Below are 20,904 nucleotides of genomic sequence, written 5' to 3'. Positions count from 1 at the left end.
AAACATATAGTGACTGTCTTTGTTTTTCTTGGCTATTAACTTTAGATATAATGAAATAGTCAATGAAAAACTGAGCATTCAGCTTCAACCTCTCACCACTTCAGAAAAGTACTCTTGAACTACTGAAGGTTAGAAATACAAGTTCACATAGAATTGTCAAGTAGCTTATTCTGAATTGCTTACATTTTAAATTTTGAAAAATGTTACTCGTGTCTCAGGTGTTTTCCTAGTAGAAATGACAGTGGTAGATGCTAAACTAACTCCATATGATTCTTATTTTCAGAAATACACTTTTAGACTGTTCAACAGTTTCAAGAGTAGCATCAAAGGAAGCTATTTTGGTATTAAATATAAATATAGGGTTTTTTGGGGGGAGGTGATTGCATTGGTAACATGTTTCTCTCAATATTGCTATTTAATGGCTCATTGTTTTAGATTTCCTTTAAGTTCCTCTTATTTTGCTTGAACAGGTGAACCTGAATTAAGTGGATTTTTGCGACTCTCCTAGTGAAAGAAAATTAAATTATTAATCAAGTGATCTTCCCTTATAAAAGTCATGCCAGTGCCAGCACTAGGGGTAAGAACTATGTCTTATGTTAGTAGATTTTACACTAAAAAGTATAGGTTTTTAAAATAAATTAGTCTGAGAGTATCATTTCTATTTTCTGTTGTAGTTGAGGCATGGTAATCCTGTGGATGCTAAAGTGTGATCAAGCTCTGATCCAAGCCACTTTGGAGGCAGGTGCTTTTACCTATGGAATGATCGGTTCTACGTGTACCTAATGTGTTTACGATGGGACAGACAGTGCCAGGTGCTGGGTTTATGATAATGAACAGGAGCAGACCTGGGTTCTGTCCTTATGGAGCTCAGAATCTAGGACAGTGCCGGTTCCTGTAGGGTCCAAAGACCAGTCTCATCAGATTGCAACCAGACAAGTGCAGGTAACAGTCTAGAAACATTGACAGCAGTTGGGCATTACTGCAATGTCCAAATCTGTGGTCAGCAGCACTTGCCTCATGAATGGGATGCAGAATGTCTTGAATATCATTGAACTTTGCTGTCAGATTCCATGTGGCAGGGTTTAAGTACAAGTTCTAGACAGGAAGACAGGAACTGACTTGTGACAAACTGGAAATTAAAAAAAAAATAATAGCAAGACTAGTCCTTCCCACAGAGTTTGAGAAGCTCTAGTCTAGAGCTTTCAAAGCTTTGTAGGAAAAAGAGAGAAAGATCCTTAAATATTCCTGAACATATCAGTGACACAAAAGAAAGCTCTATTTTACAAATAATATTGGCTTCATTTGAACTATAGGCAACACTTTGAGGCAGGAGGCCCTTAAGTGAGAGAAATAATAACAGTAAAAAGGAATTTAAAAAATAGTTTTCTTAATAGTGTCATATATTAGTCATATGTCTAGTAAACTTACCCAACCTTAAGCCTTCCAGGGCACCACAGCATAGTAAAATACCACTTTGGAAGATCTAATCATGTATGATGAAAGTGATTTTGAAATGTCATTCCTTAACTTTACAGTGATGGAGAGAATACATTCTTTCCATTTTCAGAAACTTTGATTAAACCACAGATATTAAGGGAACATTAAACCAATATATTATTATAATAACTTAAACTAAAATGTCAAGTATCGTCACCAAAAGACACAAGAGCAGCACTTTTTCCCACTCTCTGTTGTTCCCAGTTTCCTATAAAACTATAATTGATCTCATTAAATGTGCCTCATTTAAGTTCCTATGTGTCACCAAAACACTATTAATTCTTGAAGCTGACTGAGTTGGAGTCCTTGGTAGCATTAAGATTCTTGCAAATGTAACATTTAAAAAACAGTTGAAATCACTATGTAAGTTTTCAACTTTGAGGGCAAAACTATAGAAGGTTTTAACAAATGAACTAAGGCTCTCAAAGTGTATAACCCCCAGGAAAACTCACTATTATCATGTTAGGATTTCATATATTTGGTTAAGTAAATATCTAATTATTTAGTCTTCTAATACTGGTTTCATCATAGTTTTTATTTGTTCTTTTCAGTTATAATAACAGTAGAATCTATTTTGATATATTTCATAATAGTATTTTTAATTATGATATAAGAACTATGGAACTGTGAAGACACCATCCTATTAAACTGAAGGCTATATATTTAGAATTGGACACATTGGCAAGAAAACTATAATAAAAAGCTAAAATTCATTACCATGAGTCATTGATTATGACGTACTGAGGCAGTGGTTCTTAACGGAGGGTGATTTTGTACCTCCCAGGAGATATTTGGCAATGTCGAGACTATTGTCATGACTGGGGTCATATATTACTAGCACTGGGAAGCTGCTAAGCATCCTACATTGCACTGAACAGCACCTTGCAACAGAATAATCTGGTCTAAAATGAAAATAGCACCACACTGAGAAAGCTTATAGTAAAGGAGCACATGACCAACATTTCCATCACTCCTCCCGACTGAGACTCTGAGCGTAGGCTCTGGTTGGAAGGTTTGTTTTCCCCCAAATTTGTTCTTTGAAATCCTAAACCCCAAGGCAGTGAGATTAGGAAATACATGGAGCCTTTGAGAAGTGATTAGATCATGAGGACAGAGACCTCATGAATGAGATTCCGTGCCCTTATCAAGAGAGCTCATTCACCCTCTCACCATGTGAGGACATAGCCAGGAAGCACCATCTATGAACCAGGAGACAGCCCCTCACCTGCCATTGAATCTGCCAGAATATTAATGTTGGACTTCTCAGCATCTAGAACTGTAAGAAATAAACTGCAGTAGTTTATAAGACATTCTATTAATAGCATTTCATTAGAGTAGCTGGAACAAACTAAGACAGAAGGTAGAGAGACAATCATTTTCATTCATACACAGTGAAGGTCAGAAAGAAGTTCCTAAAGATTAAAACAGATAATTCTTTTTGCTTCCCTTTGATATAATGAACTACTTATATCAAACCCTCTGACTTTTGCAACCAAGGCATGAAGGTGACCCTCACAGGTGCCCTGCTTAATCTCATCAACAGCATTAACACTTTCTATACTTTCTATGCAGATTTGCAAACTTTGCCATGAAGAGGTCTTCAAACAGATGTTCAGAGAACACAGACCCAACCGTAAACCTCCATCAAGGTTCCAGGGATTTACTATTATCTGTGGGAAGTTACTGATGATTTTAAGAAGCACCAACAGATACCAGCTTTGGGGAATGTGGAAAAGGAGTACTCTCCTTAAAGGTGTGCATTGCATGTAAGATGTGAGCCTTTCTTAGAGATGGTCAATGTGCACGGTGTATGAACTACATCAAGTGTCTCATAAGGTGTACCAAGCTCATCTTGTTATAAGAAACAGGAATACTCTGACTCTCAGATCCTTCTCAGTCAGTATTAGACTCAGTTATTTGCTCTAAATACATATGTTGCTCCCCTCATCCTTTCCCTGTTCCCCACAACTCCAGAGAGAGGCAGAGGGAACAGTGGCATCACCAGAACCACAGAATCAAGAATAAATTGATCTCTGCACAGTTTCCCTCTCTTATTTTCCTCTCTTGGCATTTCTCCAAAGTCTCTTATTGAGAATGGAGTGCTATGAAGGATGTCTGTCCTGAGCTTCATCCCAGGACTGTTAGGACACATAACTTTATTTCACTCAACAGAATAACCACACTTGGACACAGTCCAAGGTATACTTAAATTCCATTTACTACTTATTCATAAATAAAAATTTACTATAAAACATTTGCTTATTGGCATACTATCTGCCTACTAGAATTTATAGGGATTTTGTCTTGTGTTTATTGGCTGAATGAATGAATACCTTCTCCAGAGGTATAACAGCAGTCATCGAATAACTGCAAACTCCTTTTATTTTAACACCAATGACAGGAGACAGAGGAGTTATCCCTTATTATCAGCTACTGAGATTTGTTCATTCATTCATTCATTCTCTACCAAGCCTCATGATCTGGTCCCTGCTACTTCTTCAGCTTTCTTTCTTATCATGACCTGTTGCTTTCCAGCATCTCTGGCTTGCATTTCCAACCTAGTAAGCTCCATGCTCCTTCTGTTTAACTCAGGGCCTTTACCCATCTCTAACCCCTTCTGAATTCTTGAAGGAAGACTTCCCTGATCCCTGATGAGCCTACAGATAATTCCTGTTATTTTATGTTGTTGTTTTTTCCCATCTGAGTACTTAGCATGTTTATAAAACATATTTGTGTGATACTTTGATTATCATCCCTCCCCACCTCTCCCTCCTGTTCCCCGTGAATCTCCCCATCATCTACCACAGTGCCTGTCACAAGCAAGTGCTCAACTGATATTTGTTGAAGTATGTGAATGAATTATATTTCTAGGAACACAATCTGATATCCTGAGGTCGTACCATGCCCTATCATTCTCCTCCAGACAGTAGGTCAATTAAAGTCACCATTAATCCCCTACAAACTACATTCTGTGCCAATATAACATTAAAAGAACATGTTGCAAAATTTCTGGGAAATTAACAACCTCTTTCTCTTCTTTTACTGTATTTTAATAGAAAGGCAGTTTGTGTTCGTTTTTTCTTTGTAGAATTTATTAGTTTTTGTCATTAAAAGCATGATCAAGTGGAAAATAGTTGACAGAAAATCAATTACTTGGATGATCAGTATTTGTCTCCATGTCTACATTTGAAAACATTTGGAAGCAGACTTTAATCATCCCCTGGATATTTGGCATCTTATGTTCTCAGTCTCTGAGATAATCTCTCTCCTGAATGAAAGGTATGCTGTTGACAAATGGGTGTTTCGTGACAGAGAAGCATTTATGAGACATTAAAAATAAAGTGTAGGGAGCTCTCGGGCTAAGAGGATTAAAACAGTCATTATTTTTAAGAGGAGGAGGAAAGAATTTATAAATGCAGAAAACTACAGAAAAATATAATTCCAATGTAACATCCTGAAATGGAGAAGCTAGAGACACTCAAGCAACAGGACATCAGTAATAATCATAAGCCTGGGGTCAATTCATATACTTCACATTAACGTGACTTTACATATATCCTTCCATCTCTTGTTAGCTGGTTCTTTGCCTCTAGGCTATTTTTACTAGAGTGTTTGGATTTCTTGCATAAAATTCCACAAAGCCCAGGAAATTTGGGGTATTTGCTGACTTACGCCATTCTCTTGGAAAGTCCTGGTTAGGAGACTAACCTCTGCTCTAGAAGGCATCCTCTTCCCGCCTGTCCACTGCTCTCTCCCGCCAGCACCCACCAACCCAGGAGCGGCTTCTTCCCTGTTCCAAGAGCTTAAAGAAATGCACCTACAAGAATTCTGACTTATCTCAGCCCTATTGGTCTTTGGCTCAAAGGACTCAGCGGTGAATCTTGTGCCACAGGAGTAATAAGAACCATTAACAGGACGCTGTCCTCTTTACATCTGGCAGATGCTATGAATGTGCACCGTGAACTCCTGTGACTTCTTCTTGCTCCCCATAAACCAGAGGTGAAACAGAGTTTCTTTGGGGCTCACTCTAGAGAGGAATCTACAGCAAGGAATCATGGGTCCCTGTGGTCCCTGGCATAGAAGGGGAGCCTGGAGGCTGGAGGAGGGGCAGGAATGGCAGGAGGCAACACCATCTATGAGTCTCCACATGGAAGGGGAGGGCTTCTCACGTTGGATCTCACTCCAGCTTCTCTGTCTTTAACAAGGACATGTATTGACCTCTTATGGTTTAGTTTGATGTCAGAAAGGTCTGGTGGCTACTGCCATATCTCAGTTATAATATCCATGGGCAGTCCAACCAAGTTCCCCAGAACAAGGCACTTCTCAGGCGGCCTGATCTTAGCCCATTTATACATCTAGTTCTGTCCTGGCCTTCTGTCCAGAAGAAAAGCAAAAGGATTCTCGGTGACACCAGGGGAAAAAAATGTTAATTTTCATTAACATGACTTCAAACATTTTATTACTATTCTTTAGATGTCATGAAAAGGACTGGCCTTTTAGATGTGGAATAAAGAGTTTTTGCTTTTACTTTCTTGTTATATCCAGATGAGCCGTGTTGCTCGTGTAATAGTTAATTAAACCATGGAGGCCAAACAGGAAAAACGGAAGTAGCATGAAGAGCTACGTGCATTTGAGTTTCATGTTACATCAGTTTAGCTGCTTTCCCTGCAAAGGCAGCAAAATACAAAAAAAAAAAAAAGAAAAGGTTTCGTTTTCGCTCCCATTTATCTTATTTTTGTCATTTGTTCCTCATATAAAATTAGTTAGCCAAGAAAATATTAGATTTATAGGTATGCTTTGTTTCCAAGAAGCACAAAAAGCATTCCCCAGGCCTAAGCCATACTGCTTCCTCGACAAACCTTGGCTGGCTCTTATCTGAGGTCATTAGTTTATTTTGAAAAATTTCCAAGAAATTGATACATCAATAGATGTCCCTTCCTAAAAAACCAATTTCCCAAATGTTCAATGAGATGACTTTGGAGACTCATAGCAACAAATTAGGAAAGTTATAATGTTACTAGCTCAACAGGAAATTCGCTATTGCTGTTGCTGCTGCCCTAATTATACTATAATAGATTTTCAAAAGAACCTTCTCTGAATTAGAAAACATCCCATCTCCTTGCTGCACAATATTCTCTTCAATTTCCCATCCCAAATGAGTAGATTTGGAAAGCAAGGGGAAGCACACACTACCCATTTTTTCCAGGAAGCAACGAGTCAGGTTTTTATTTCATTATCATATCTCTTGTTTTATTTTAGCAAATCTCGTTGATACTTAAATAAGGTTTCCATTTAATCAGTTGCCATAGAAGAGACCAGGAATATTTCTAATTATTAGAAAGGGTGTAGAGCTTTCTTTGGAATACAAATTCCCAAGAGGTACAGAGGGAAAGGAATACTCCATGGCAAAGCTTTCAAGACGGGTATGTCAGTATTATCTATTGCTTATGTTCTATACAAGCATGAACACACAGCCTAGCCAGGACACAACATCTTTGCATTTTCAATCATAATTGATACAATCTAAAACCCAGGCATTTTAAGAGAATAAAAAGTAACTCACGGTACACAGTCACACAGCGCCCCAGACCTCCAAGCCTTCCTCGGGTTACGACAGATTTTACCACCAGCAGGTCAACAGCCCTGCAACTGAGATTACTCATGGTTAGTGAATGCCTTACTAGAACAGCTGGCAACTCACGAAAACATTTAGGTAAGGCTGATACTTTTATTTCTACTGTAGCTGCCTCTGCAAATAGGAAACAGGCAATGCACCTACAATCACACTGACTTATCTCAGCCCTACTGGTCTTTGGCTCAAAGGACTCAAGGGTGAGCCTTGTACCACTGGAGTAAGAAGCACAGTCCTCAACAGGACAGGAATCAGGACCCAGCATTTCACAGTCTGAAGTGCTCTGGAGAGATGCTAGGCAGACCATTGATGACTGGGAGAAATAAGCATTTTTAGTCACATTCATTCAGATCTTTCAGTCTTAATTCAGAAAGGACTTTAAATTTCAGAATATATATATAAATATATACTCACACACACATATAAATATATATATGTATATATATATACTCACACATATGCATGTATATTCATATATACATAATGGGCATATATAATGTTAAAATATTATCTAAACATATAATTTATTTAAAATAATAAATAGAATAGAATACTATGATATTCTGGAAAAGATATAGAAACTATCATTTAGAAATCCTTTGGTTACATGTAACAGAAAACACAATTCAAATTCACTTATATAAAGAACAAAACAAGGATATATTCTGGCTCATTGAGCCAGGAAAAAAAATAAAACAAAACAGAAGAAATAGGGTTACTTTGGGAAACCAAAAATTTGCTATGTCATTTGATCTTCTGTAGTTTTCACAATATAGGTATTCTCTGTGGATTGACTTCACCCTTAGACCACTTGGTACAAAAAATGGCTGCAGTGCTTTACGATTGTATAGATACGGATATAGTTATAGATACAGATATAGATAGATATATCATCCAAGAGGATGTCAGACTCATGGCAGTCACAACAAAGTTCTGAGGTCACTCAGGGAGCCCATCACTGAATCAATCACTATTCTTCGGGGTCTAGAATGTTGAACTGCTTAAACTATTCCAGGCTTATCCTTGGAGGTAAAGGTAGAGTTAATATAAACAGAAATCACATGGAAAAACATTCAAGGGTCTTTAAAGAATGGAAAAGGGGGAAAGGATCAGCAAATGTCCACCACAACAATGCTCCACAATATTCTGAAGACTGATATTTGAGCATGTGTATCCACAAAGATGTTAATACTTGGTTATAGGAAGATGTCTGAAAGAGAAGGAACCAAGGTTCAATAGATACTGATTACCCAAGGGATCCAGTAGAACTTACCATTATCATTGAATTTGCTCTCTAGTTCAGAACATTTCTACTCTGATTATGAAATGCATTTTATAGTGTATAAAGTACTCTTGCATTTGATCTTCCATTTTGTCAACCAAACAACCCTTCCATGGGTGGACAGGCATCCCTGCTGGAAGCTTAGACAGTGGGACAGGTACTGCCAGTTACCTCTCCAATGTTCAGTCTGTCCTTTTTCCTTCCAGAACCTTAATGTTGTTCAGGGCTGGAATTTTCCATGCTAAAACTGCCGCTGAGAATGATGGGCAGGTGAAAGAGTTTTGACTCCAGAGATGTAAATACAGGTTACTAGGTTGGACTCCGGGGAAGGCTCTGTAAAAGGAACTTGGCATTCACTCTTTGTTCTTTGCTCCTCTTCTTCATGCCTGACATGCCGATACAGTGCCAGAAGAAGGGCTCTTACAGTCACAAAAACAAAAAAACAAAAGCACAAAGACAAAATCCACGTGCTGTAAAGCTAAACTGAAAGGAGTCTCCACACTGGGCCAGCCTTACCTTTTCTGGGGATGTTATTTGAGAAAAAATAAACTATATGGTTAAGCCACTGTAGTTAGGGTTATAGTCCACTGAATATAATCCTAACCGATACAGAAAGGTTTTTCAACCAGGTAATGACAGATCGAGGCTTAAACCCAGGTAGCTTGACTTCCTGTCTAAACTGCATTGCTCTCCAAATGCAGAACCTGTTTTCTGAATACTTTTAAAACTGGCATTTTGAATTTGTACTTCTTTTAAAAAAATCAAATAACATGTTCAAATGACCTAAGTCAGAGTTCAAATGCTGAGAGTGGATCCACTGCCTTTGGGGCAGGGTTGTTTTTGACTTTCTAACATGTGACGCTCCGACATTTAAAAAATCGATGATGCGAGAATATCATTACACCATCCATTCAAGGCTACCTAAGGGGAGAGTAAGCCATCTTCCCAAATCTTCTGCAGATAACTTTTCTTCCTTGATTTTTCTCATTCACTCCGCTGTTAAAAGGTAACAGAGCTCTCATAGAGGTTGGAACGATTTACCCAAAGATCAATTCCAGAGGGATTAAGGATTTAGTTGTGAAAAGCAGGGGGCTTAAACTTCGAGAGGGAAATGCAAGAGAACTTCTTCTGACCTCGAAATGGGAAAGGAGTTCTTAAGGCACAAAAGTGCTAACGGTAGAAAGAAATCAAAAAGATAAGCCAGTATCTGAGATGAGCGCGCCACATGTAAAATGAGCAAGAGACCAGTACGCTGATTATATACGGAAACGCTACCAATCTGTCATAAAAAGATAAGGCAATAGAAAAATGAGCCACAGATCAGACAGGCCTGTCACAGAGGAGAAAAATAAGAATGGTGACTAGACAGATGAAAAGACAGGAGGTCACTGCCACAGACGCCCAGCAGTGTTTTCTCCTGGTGCCACTGCTGCCCACCCCCCACTGTGGACACCCAGAGGTCTTTTCTCTGGACACCGCTGCCGTCTACACTGCTGCCACCAACGCTGCTACTGCCAAAGCCACTGCTGCTCCCAGTAGGTCACCTGGAGTTCTTCTCTCTGGTGCCGTCGCTGACCCCCCTACCTGCTGCCAGTGCCACCAACGACTGCAGCTGCTGCTGACCCCCTGCCAGTTGCCACTGACCCCCACCACTCCCACTTCCACCACTGCCCAGAGGTCCACTGCCAGGCTGCATCCATTGTGAGACACTAGCCAGAGCCTGGGGTTTGGGATGCTGGTGGATTTGCTATCACCGCCATCTTGGGGCACAACTGCCCCTTCTGGGGACACCAGACAGGACTTAGAGGTTTAGTGTCAGGGTGCCTGTGGGTTTGGCTGTGCCTGGGGTCTTCCTCCTGGGAGTGCTGGTGGCCGCCATGTAGCTACTGTTTCTCAGGAAATTCTCATCCCTGGTGCTCTCTCTCCAAATTCCAATGGCATTAAGATCTTGGGACTGCAACATGGCCAAACCCAGGACATCTGAGGCCCAGATTGGTGGGATAGTGACTGGGTCTACCAGGGCCGGTCTGGGTCAGGCAATCTTGTGAGAAGTCAGAGGCAGGGCTGAGAAGCTTTCGGATGCCAGCAGAGACAGTGTTCCATTTTCCAGCGAGATTTATTTTATTTTTTTTCTTCTCTGGCATCTCCTCTGTACCATATTTGGAGCATCAGTTTGTTGAGGACAGTGATCTATGCATGGTATTTTGCAGTTCTGCTGTATAGACTTATATATATATATATATATATATTTTTTTTTCTGTTATATGTATTCTTCCTCTCACTTGTCTGTTTTCCTGGATTCCCTTTCTACCTTTTCTCCACCTAACAACCAATCACTGTTGGTTCCTCTTCCACTCTTCCTGAGGATTTTTGCTTCTGGCTTCTCTCTTTCTCCCTCATGAACATCATGTCCTGCACTATTTATGTTCTCTCTTTGTCCACTACTCGAGATTGTAAATCCTTTTGACAAATTTTCTGTTTATATGGTGGACAGTGATTGAATTCATCATTGCTGTTTATAGCCAGAAGGCAGTGGACACCTTGGTGGGAGCTATTAGATTTGAGGTTGTATTTATTTACACTGAATGTGTCTCCTTCTTCAAGGTGGGATACTGGAAATCTTCAGGGACAATACAGGTCTACAGGGTAGACTGGTATTGCCCCAGATCCATACAGCTAGATGGGAAAACACAAGAGCAACATGAAAAAAATAAGGGAACAAAGTGCCCCAGACAAACCAAGATGCCCCAATAAGAGAATCCACTGACAATGCAGTAAAAGAAATGTCTGAGAAGGAGTGTAGAATGTACATAGTTAAACTGATCTGTGAAGGAAAGGATAGTACAAAGAGTGAAAGCAAAGAGAAAACACAGGAAGTGAAAGATCAATAAAGAGTTAGAGATGGTGGAGAGGGGAACCAAGCAGAAATCCTTGAAATGAAGGAATCAATGAACCAAATTGTAAATTCAATGGAAAGCATTACCAACAGACTAGACCATTTGGAAGACAGAACCTCAGGCAATGAAGACAAAATATTTTATATTGAAAATAAAGTTGACCATGCAGAGAATATGGTAAAAATTCATGAAAAGAACTTTCAAGAATTATGGAATAACATGAAAAATCAAATTTAAGAGTTTATCGAAATAGATGAAGGAGCAGAGATACAAACCAAAGGAATGTACACTCTTTGCAAAGACATAATATCCAAAAATTTCCCAAACCTAAAGAATGAAATGGAAAAATCAAATACAGGAGGCCTACAGGACCCCAAATGTACAAAAATTACAGCAGATGCACACCAAGACACATACTAATGAGAATGACTAAAATACAGAATAAGGATAAAATCTTAAAGGCCATGAGAGAAAAAAGCAAATTACATATAGGGGAAAACCAATTTGGATCTCAATTGATTTCTCAACCCAGGCCCTCAAAGCTAGGAGGTAATAGAACAACATATTTCAAGTTCTGAAAGAAATGGATGCCAACCAAGAATTTTGTATCCAGCAAAATTAAGTTTCAGATGTGAAGACAAAATAAAAACCTTCCATGATAAACAAAAGTTAAAAGAATTTACAATTAGAAATCCTGCACTAGAGAACATTCTCAACAAAATATTCCATGAGGACGAAATGAAAAAAAAAAAAAAATGTGAAAACCGGCAGAGGGAGGAGCTATACTAAAGGAATAGTCAAAGGAGAAACTAAATCAAATTAAAATCCAGAAATAAACCAAAATGACCAGGAATACAAATCATATCTAAATAATAACATTGAATGTTAATGGCCTAAAGTCATCAATCAAAAGACATAGATTTGCAGATTGAATTAAAAAACAAGACCCAACAGTATGCTGTCTCCGAGAGACTCACCTCATAGAAAAAGACGTTCACAAACTGCAGGTGAAAGGATGGGGAAAAAGCTTATCATTCATATGAACTGCATAAACAAGCAGGGGCTTCCATCCTCACATCAGATAAAGTGGACTTCAAGCCAAAGTTAATCAGAAGGGACATAGAAGGTCATTTCATTCGACTGAAGGGAATTATACATCAGCAAGATATAACAATTGTAAATATTTATGCCCCAAACAATGGAGCATCTATGTACGTCAAACAACCCCTTCTCAATTTGAAGAATCAGATAGACCACAACACAATAATACTGGGTGACTTTAACACACCTCTCTCACTACTGGACAGATCTTCTAAACAAAAACTAAATAGAGAAACTATAGAACTAAATAATTTAAACTTAACAGACACATATAGAATATTTCATCCATCAATGAGCAAATACACTTTTTTCTCAGCAGCACATGTATCCTTCTCTAAAATAGACCATATCTTATGCCACAAAGCAACTCTTAGTAAATACAAAGAAAAAAAATGGGCATAATACCCTGCATTCTATCAGATCATAATGGACTTAATCAGATCAATGATAAAATAAAAAATAGAAACTACTCTTACACATGGAGACTAAATAATACTCTATTGAATGATGAATGGATAGTAGACGAAATCAAGGATGAAATAAAAAATACTTAGAGGTAAATGAGAATACTGATACAACATACCAAAATCTCTGGAACACTGTGAAGGCTGTACAAAGAGGAAAGTTCATTGCATTGAGCTCATTTATTAAAATAATAGAAAGTCAACAAATCATTGACCTAATATTACATCTCAAAGTCCTAGAAAAAGAACAAATCAACACCAAAAAACAGTAGAAGACAGGAAATAATTAAAATCAGAGCTGAAATCATTGAAACTGAAACAAAAGAAACAATTGAAAAAATTGCCAAAAGTTGGTTCTTTGAAAAAATCAATAAAATTGATAAACCCTAACTAAGCCACACTAATGAAGAGAAAAAGAGAAAACCCAGATTACTAAAATACGTGATGAAAAAGGAAATATCACAATGGACACAACTGAAATATAGAAAATAATTATAAATTATTTTGAAAATTTATACTCCAATAAAATAGAAAATATTGAAGACATTGACAAATATCTACAGACATATAACCCACCTAAACTGAATCAGAAGGTCACACATGATTAGAACAGAATAATTTCAAATAATGAAATAGAAAACGCCATCAAAAGTCTACCAACCAAGAGAAGCCTAGAACCAGATTAATTCTTAGCCAAGTTCTACAAGAACTTCAAAGAAGAATTAACACCAATGTTCCTCAAATTATTCCATGAAATAGAAAAGGAGAAAACCCTTCCAGACTCATTCTATGAGGCTAATATCACCCTGATACCAAAACCAGACAAACACACATTGAGGAAACAAAACTTCAGACCAATATTCCTGATGAACAAATGGAAAAATGCTCAATAAAATTCTGGCAGATCATATACAAAATATATTAAAAAGATAGTGCACCACAACAATTGGGGTTCATCCCAGGGACGCAGGGTTGGAACAACATACAAAAAACAATAAATGTAATCCACCATATCAATAGAATTAAAAACAAGAATCATATGATCATCCTAATAGATACAGAAAAAAATTTGACAAAATACAGCACCCTTTCATGTTCAAAACACTAGAAAAACTAGGGATAGTAGAAACATACTTCAACATTGTAAAAGTCATTTATGCTAAACCCAAGGCCAACATCATTCTAAACAGAGAAAAATTGAAAACATTCCCTCTAAAAACTGGAAGAAGACAAGGATGCCCTCTTTCACCACTTTTACTCGACATTGTCCTTGAAACTCTAGCCAGAGCAATTAGAGAGAAGAAAGAAATTAAAGGTATACAAATAAGTAAAGAAGAACTCAAACTATCATTATTTGCCAATGACATGATTTTATAATTAGAATATACAAAAACTTCCACCAAAAAACTTCTAGAACTAATTAATGAATTCAGCAAAGTAGCAGGATATAAAATCAACACCCATAAATCAAACATATTCCTGTACATCAGTAATGAGTTCACTGAAAGAGAAATAAAGAAAACTACCCCATTCACAGTAACCTCAAATAAAATAAAAAAATAAAATACTTGGGACTCAATCTAACAAAAGAGGTGAAAGACCTCTCCAGTGAAAACTACAGAACACTAAAGAAAGAAATTGAAGAAGACCTTAGCAGAAGGAAAGACCTCCCATGCTCCTGGATAGGCAGAATTAATATTGTCAAAATGGCCATACTACTGAAAGCATTATATAAATTTAATGCAATTCATATTAAAATCCCAATGACATTCTTCATAGAACTAGAAAAAGCAATCATGAAATTCATTTGGAAAAATAAGGAACCCAAAATAGCCAAAGCAATACTTAGCAATACTTATTTCCTGTGAAGCAGGAGGCATCACAATACCAGACCTCAAACTATACTACAGAGCTACAGTAATAAAAACAGCATGGTATTGCCACCAAAACAGACATGTAGACCAAAGATACAGAATAAAAGACACAGAGACAAACCCACATAAATACAGTTATCTCATACTAGAAAAAGGTACCAAAAACATTCACTGGAGAAAAGATAGCCTATTCAACAAATGGTGTTGGGAAAAATGGAAAGCCATGTGTAACAAAATGAAATTAAACCTTTATCTCTCATCCTGCATGAAACTCAACTCAAAGTGGATCAAAGACTTAGGAAGTAGAACAGAGACCCTTTGACTACTAGAAGAAAAAGTAGGCCTAAATCTTCACCGTGTCAGCTTAGATCTGACTTCCTTAACAAGACCCCTAAAGTGCAAGAAGTTAAATCAAGAATCAATAAAATGGGATGAACTCAAATTTAAAAGTTTCTTCTTAGCAAAAGAAACAATCAGTAAATGAAAAGAGAACCTACAGATTGGGAGAAAATCTTTACCACATGCACCTCAGATAAAGCATTAATCTCTAGGATGCATAAAGAACTCAAAAAACTTAACACCAAAAAAAAAAAAAAAAAATAACCCAATCAATAAATGAACTAAGGAACTAAAAAGGTACTTCACAGAGTAAGACATACAATCAATTAACAAATATATGAAAAATGTTCAACATCTCTACCTATTAGAGAAATACAAATCAAAACTAAGATTTCATCTCACTCCAACCAAAATGGCAATTATCAAGAATACAAGCAACAATAAATGTTGGTGAGGATGTAGGGAAAAAGATACACTCAAACATTGCTGGTAGGACTGCAAAATGGTGCAATCATTATGGAAAGCAGTATGGAGATTCCTCAGAAAACTTGTAATGGAACCACCATTTGACCCAGTTATCCCACTCCTTGGTTTATACCCAAAGGACTTAAAGTCAGCACACTACAGTGATGTAGCCACATCAAAGTTTATAGCAGCTCAACTCACAATAGCTAAACTATGGAACCAACGTAGGTACTCTTCAACAAATGAATGGATAGAGAAAATGTGAGGTATATATATATATCTCAAACATAATGGAATATTACTCGGCTTTAAAGAAGAATGAAATTATGGCATTTGCTGGTAAATGAATGGAGTTAGAGAATATCATGCTAAGAGAAAAAAAGCCAAACCCAAAAAACCAAAGGCTGAATGTTTTCTCTGATATGTGGATGCTAATTCACAATGGGGTTGGGGGGGGTGGATAGGGAAGAATAGCTTTACTTTATATTAGGTAGAGGGGAGTGGAGGAAGGGGAAGGGGTATGGGGTTAGGGAGGATAGTAGAGTGAAAGAGATATTATTTCCTCATGTACATATATGACACCATAACCTATGTGATCCTACAATATGTACAATCAGAAAAACAGAAGTTACACTCCATTTATGCATGATCTATCAAAATATATAAATGCATTCTACTGTCACATACAACTAATTAGAACAAATAAAATTAAAAAAAAAACAACATAAAACACACACACACACACACACACAAAAACACAAATTAAACTTACAGGGGAGGTTACAAATGGATTTAACCACTAGGAACGAACTAGCCTTATCTTATGAAGTTGCATGCTCACACACCATTGACCTGAGCCAACCCCTACCTGCATTGCCTTCTTCAAGAGTTTGAGCGATTTCAAATTTCAAGTTGAAACGTAACACCCAATGCAGCAGTGTTAAGGATGTGGCCTTGGGAGGTGATTGTCATGAGGATTTTGTCTTCATGAGTGGGATTAACAACCTTTAAGAAAAGTGACCCAATTTCAAGGAAGAATCCTCTTGTCCTTCTGCCCTGTGAGTATACAGCATTTGTTTTTCCAGAGGATAAAACAACTAGGTTCCATCTTGAAAGAGGAGACTGAGCCCCATCAGATTATACACCTCTAAGAACCTTGATCTTGCACTTTGCAGCCTCCCAAACTGTGAGAAATTTATTTATAAATTACCCAGTCTCAGGTATTTTGTTATAGCAGAGCATATAGACTGAAACATCTAGAGAAACACTTGCATATTTGTACCAGAAGACAAGTAGAAGATTAGAACAAAAAGTTAGACCTAACATAAATGTCCTTCAACAGGAGAGCAAAAAAATAAATATAATCATGTTCATATAATGGAATATTAGACAACAGAGAAAATTGAATTGCAGCTGCTTGCAACACCTCAGGTGAGCCTTAGAAATATAATGAAAGGAAGAAAGAATCAGTCAACTACATACAAGTGATAACTTTCTTTTAAATAAAATCTAAGAATAGCAAGATTAACAAATATTTTGCTTAGGCACACATATTTTACAGTTCTACATTGCTTTATCACATGCACAGATTCATGCAACCACCACTGCAACCAAGATACAGAAGTGTTCCGTCACTGTGCTGGACTCCATCTTCCTACCACTTTATAGACACACCCACCCTCTGGGCCCCAATTACTCATCTCTGGCAACCACGAACATATTTTCCATCTTTATAATTTTACCATTTTCATAAATTACAAATAAAATAAAATCATTATTGAGCATGTGACCTTTGGATAACTTTCTTAAATTTGCCTTACAGTTTTTAAACTCCATCCACGTTGTTGCATGTATTGGTAGTTCATTCCTTTTCATTGCCGAGTAGTATCCCATGGAATGAAAGTACTGCATGTATTTTTTTCTTTTATAGATCATGTTTAAGAACTCTTCAGCAGCTCATAGGTCCTCAAGATGTTTTTCTATGTTTTCTTCTAAAAAATTTATAATTTTATGTTTTATATTTAAATCTATGATATTGAGATGTATATACTTTTTTTTAAGTTTTTACTTTTGTTTTTGTTTGTCTTAAATTATGGATATACAATTGCTCCAGCACCATTTGTTGCAAAGGATATCTTTTCTCCATGAAATTACTGTTACATACTTGTCAAAAAAATAGTTGGCTATAGTACTTAAATATGTCTATTTCTAGATTCTTTATTCTGTTCCCTTGATCATTGTCTCTAGTTGTCTCTAGTTGTTGTTTTTGTGCATCAATTAGAATTACTGTGGCTTTTTTCCTTTTAGACTACTGCTAATTTCATATAGTCTTGATTATTGTAGCTATATAAAACTTGAAATCAGGTTTAGTGATTCCTCCCACTTAATTCTTTTTTAAAATGGTTTTAGACCTCCTGGTGTCTTTTCCTTTTCATATAAATATTAAAATAATCTTGATCTATATATCCAAAACTCTTGCAGGAATTTTTTTAAAAATTGCATCAAACCTAAATCTGAATATCGATTTGGGGAGACTTTACATCTTTTCTATATTGTCTTCTCATCCATGATCATTGTATGTTTCTTCATTTACTTAGATGTTCTTTGATTTCTCTTATTGGCATTTGGCAATTTTCATCATACCAATCCAATAAATGTTTTGGTAGATATGAACATAAGTATTTCATATGTGATTACAACTGATATTGTATATTTAATATCAATGTTCATGTGTGCATTACTAGAATTTAGAAACAGTCACATTCTAATAATCTAGTTGAACTCGCTTATTAGTTCTAGGTGTTTTTTGTAGGTTCCATCATATTTTCCTAGTCGATCATCATGTCATACGCAAAAGGAGCATTTAATTTCTTCCTTTTTGATCTTTGTAACTTTTATTTCCTCTCTTATTTGCATGGTGTGGAACTTATACTTATGTTGAATAGGACTAGTGAGAGAGGACATTCTTGCCTTGTTCTGATCTTATAAAGGATTCAGTTCTTTATTATTAAGTATAATATTCACTACAGGCATTTTGCAGATATTCTTTATCAATTTAATGATACATTTTCCCTTATTCCTATTTTTCTGATTTTTTACTATGAATAGTTGTTGAATTCTGTCAAATAATTTTTGTGCATCAATTAGAATTACTGTGGCTTTTTTTCTTTTAGACTACTGTTGTGGCTTACATTGATTTATCTTTTCAAATATTGAACCAGCTTTTCATCCTGGAATAAATCCTATTTGGTTATAGTATATAATTATTTTTAGATATTGCTGGATGCCATTTGCTGAAATTTTTTCAAGGATTTTTGCATCCATATTCATGAGAGTCATTAGTCTCTAGTTTCCTTCTGATATATACTTTTCCTAGTTTTGGCATCACAGTATTATTAGCTTCATAAAGTGAATCAGGAAAATGTTTCCTTATCTTCTCTTTTCTGTAAGAAGTTGTAGAAATTGGTATTAATTTTTCCGTAAAAGTTTGGTAGAATTTTCCAATTAATAATCTGAGCCTGGAATTTTCGGTCTTGCAAGCTTCTAAAGTACTAATTCATTTTCCTCAGACATAAGGCTATTAAATCATCAATTTTATATTGTGTGAATTGTAGTTTGTGCTCTCTTGGAAACTGGTCTATTTTGTATAAGTTATCAAACTTAAATGTATAAAGTTGTTTGTATTCCCTTACTATTCTTTTAGTGTCTCTAGGTTTAATATCCCCTTTTGGATTCTAGACACTGGTAATTTATATCTTTTTTTGTTTGTTTCAAGTTTGTCGATTTTATTGACTTTTCCCAAAAAAACAGTTTTTTATTTAACTTATTTTCTCTATTGTTTTTATCTTTTCAATTTAATTGATTTCTGCTCTTGCCTTTTCTATGTCTTTCCTTGTACTTGCTTTGGGTTTATTTTGCTCTTTGTTCTAGTTTTTTGAAAAATGAGTTTCTTATGATGGGAGCTTAGATTATTGATTTGAGACTTCTCTTTTCTAATGTAAGTATTATACGCATCCTGTAGATTTCTCTCTCAGAACTGCTTTAGCCAAGTGTCACAATTTTTATATGTTGTATTTTCACTTCAATGCACTTTAATGTATGGTTTTTTTCTTTGAGACTTCTTCTTTGGGACACAAATTATTTAGCAGGTTTTTGGGTTTTGGTACTGGGATTTGAACACAAGGTTGTTCTACCACTAAGCTACATCCCCAGAATTTTGTTTATCATAAAACAGGTCTCACCAAGATGCCTGGGCTAACCTCAAACTTACAGTTCTCCCACCTCAGCTTTCCAAGTGACTGATATTACAGGTATGCACGCCCACCACCAATAGTCAATAATAGCTCATGATAAAAGTGCCAACTGTTTGGCAATTTTCCAGTCATTTTCCTGTTATGGAATTCTAGTTTGATTTCATCGTGGTCTGAGAATATATACTGTATGATTTCAATTATTTTAAATTTGTCAAGATTGGTTGTATAGTTTATCTATCATGACATATTTTTTGTGAGTGCTTAAAAGTAATGTCCAGCCTGTTGTTGGATGGAGTCTATAAATGCAAATTAGAACTACTTCATTGACAATATTGTTGTGTTCTCTAGACTTGGTTGTTTTCTATTGTTATATTTAAGGAAGTTTCTTATCACAACATACATTTTTTTTCTTAAACCCATTGTTGTATTCTTTGTCTTTTAATTTATATGTTGAGACCAAGATCTCCTGCCCAGTTTAGCAAAATCGCTAATACATTTTTAGCCGTGCACTCTTTCTTCTCTCCTCCCAGGATGCTGATGATAAATGTTAGACAACTTTTTTATACCCATACATCCCCAAGACCAGGATCCTTTTTTCTAAATTTTTTTTATAAATTATCAGTCTATTTTTTTCTGTTTTTCAGACTATTTACAGTTCACTGATTCTCTCCTCTGTTTACTCTGCTATTAGCCTATTCATTGAGTTTTTCTTTTTGCTCCTTTATTATATTTTTCTAGAAATTGAAAATGATCATAAAGTTCAAAAGAATGCAAAAATGAATCAAATACTTGTTTTGGTTTTTTGTTTTGTTTGTTTGAAGCTGCAAAAGGAAACAATTCTTTTCTGCATCCCAAGAAATAAATACACCGATGGGCAGGTAAGGCCTCCTATGACCCAATGACCATGCAGACGATAAGACTCATATTTGAAAAGGCTCTGCTTTTGTGCAATAGCTCTCTGTTAAAACATGTCCTGGGAGCTTCTCTATGGAAGGATATCACTACTCTGGGCATGGCTGGTGACAGGTGACAGGACGGGTAGTTGAGGCAGGAACAAGCAGGGTTGCAGCGTGAAGCCACGGCATGCTACAGTGCTACAG

At 36.5% G+C, this 20,904-nt stretch overlaps 1 protein-coding gene and 1 pseudogene across 1 annotated transcript in view; both read right to left on the bottom strand.

The window, feature by feature from the left end:
• LOC124979738 (28S ribosomal protein S9, mitochondrial-like) overlaps positions 1 to 5,174 on the bottom strand; it is a 37,818-nt pseudogene extending 32,644 nt beyond the window's left edge.
• Ncald (neurocalcin delta) overlaps positions 1 to 20,904 on the bottom strand; it is a 314,139-nt gene that overhangs the window by 188,378 nt on the left and 104,857 nt on the right. The window contains exon 2 of the mRNA XM_047523323.1: positions 7,061 to 7,146. The gene's annotated coding sequence lies outside the window, so the exon portion shown is untranslated. The remainder of the gene's footprint in view (positions 1 to 7,060; positions 7,147 to 20,904) is intronic.

Source organism: Sciurus carolinensis, chromosome 1, assembly GCF_902686445.1.
Source record: "Sciurus carolinensis chromosome 1, mSciCar1.2, whole genome shotgun sequence".
Taxonomy (NCBI): domain Eukaryota; kingdom Metazoa; phylum Chordata; class Mammalia; order Rodentia; family Sciuridae; genus Sciurus; species Sciurus carolinensis.
The sequence above is the reverse complement of the archived record's forward strand: the minus strand, read 5'-3'. Positions and strand labels throughout refer to the sequence as shown.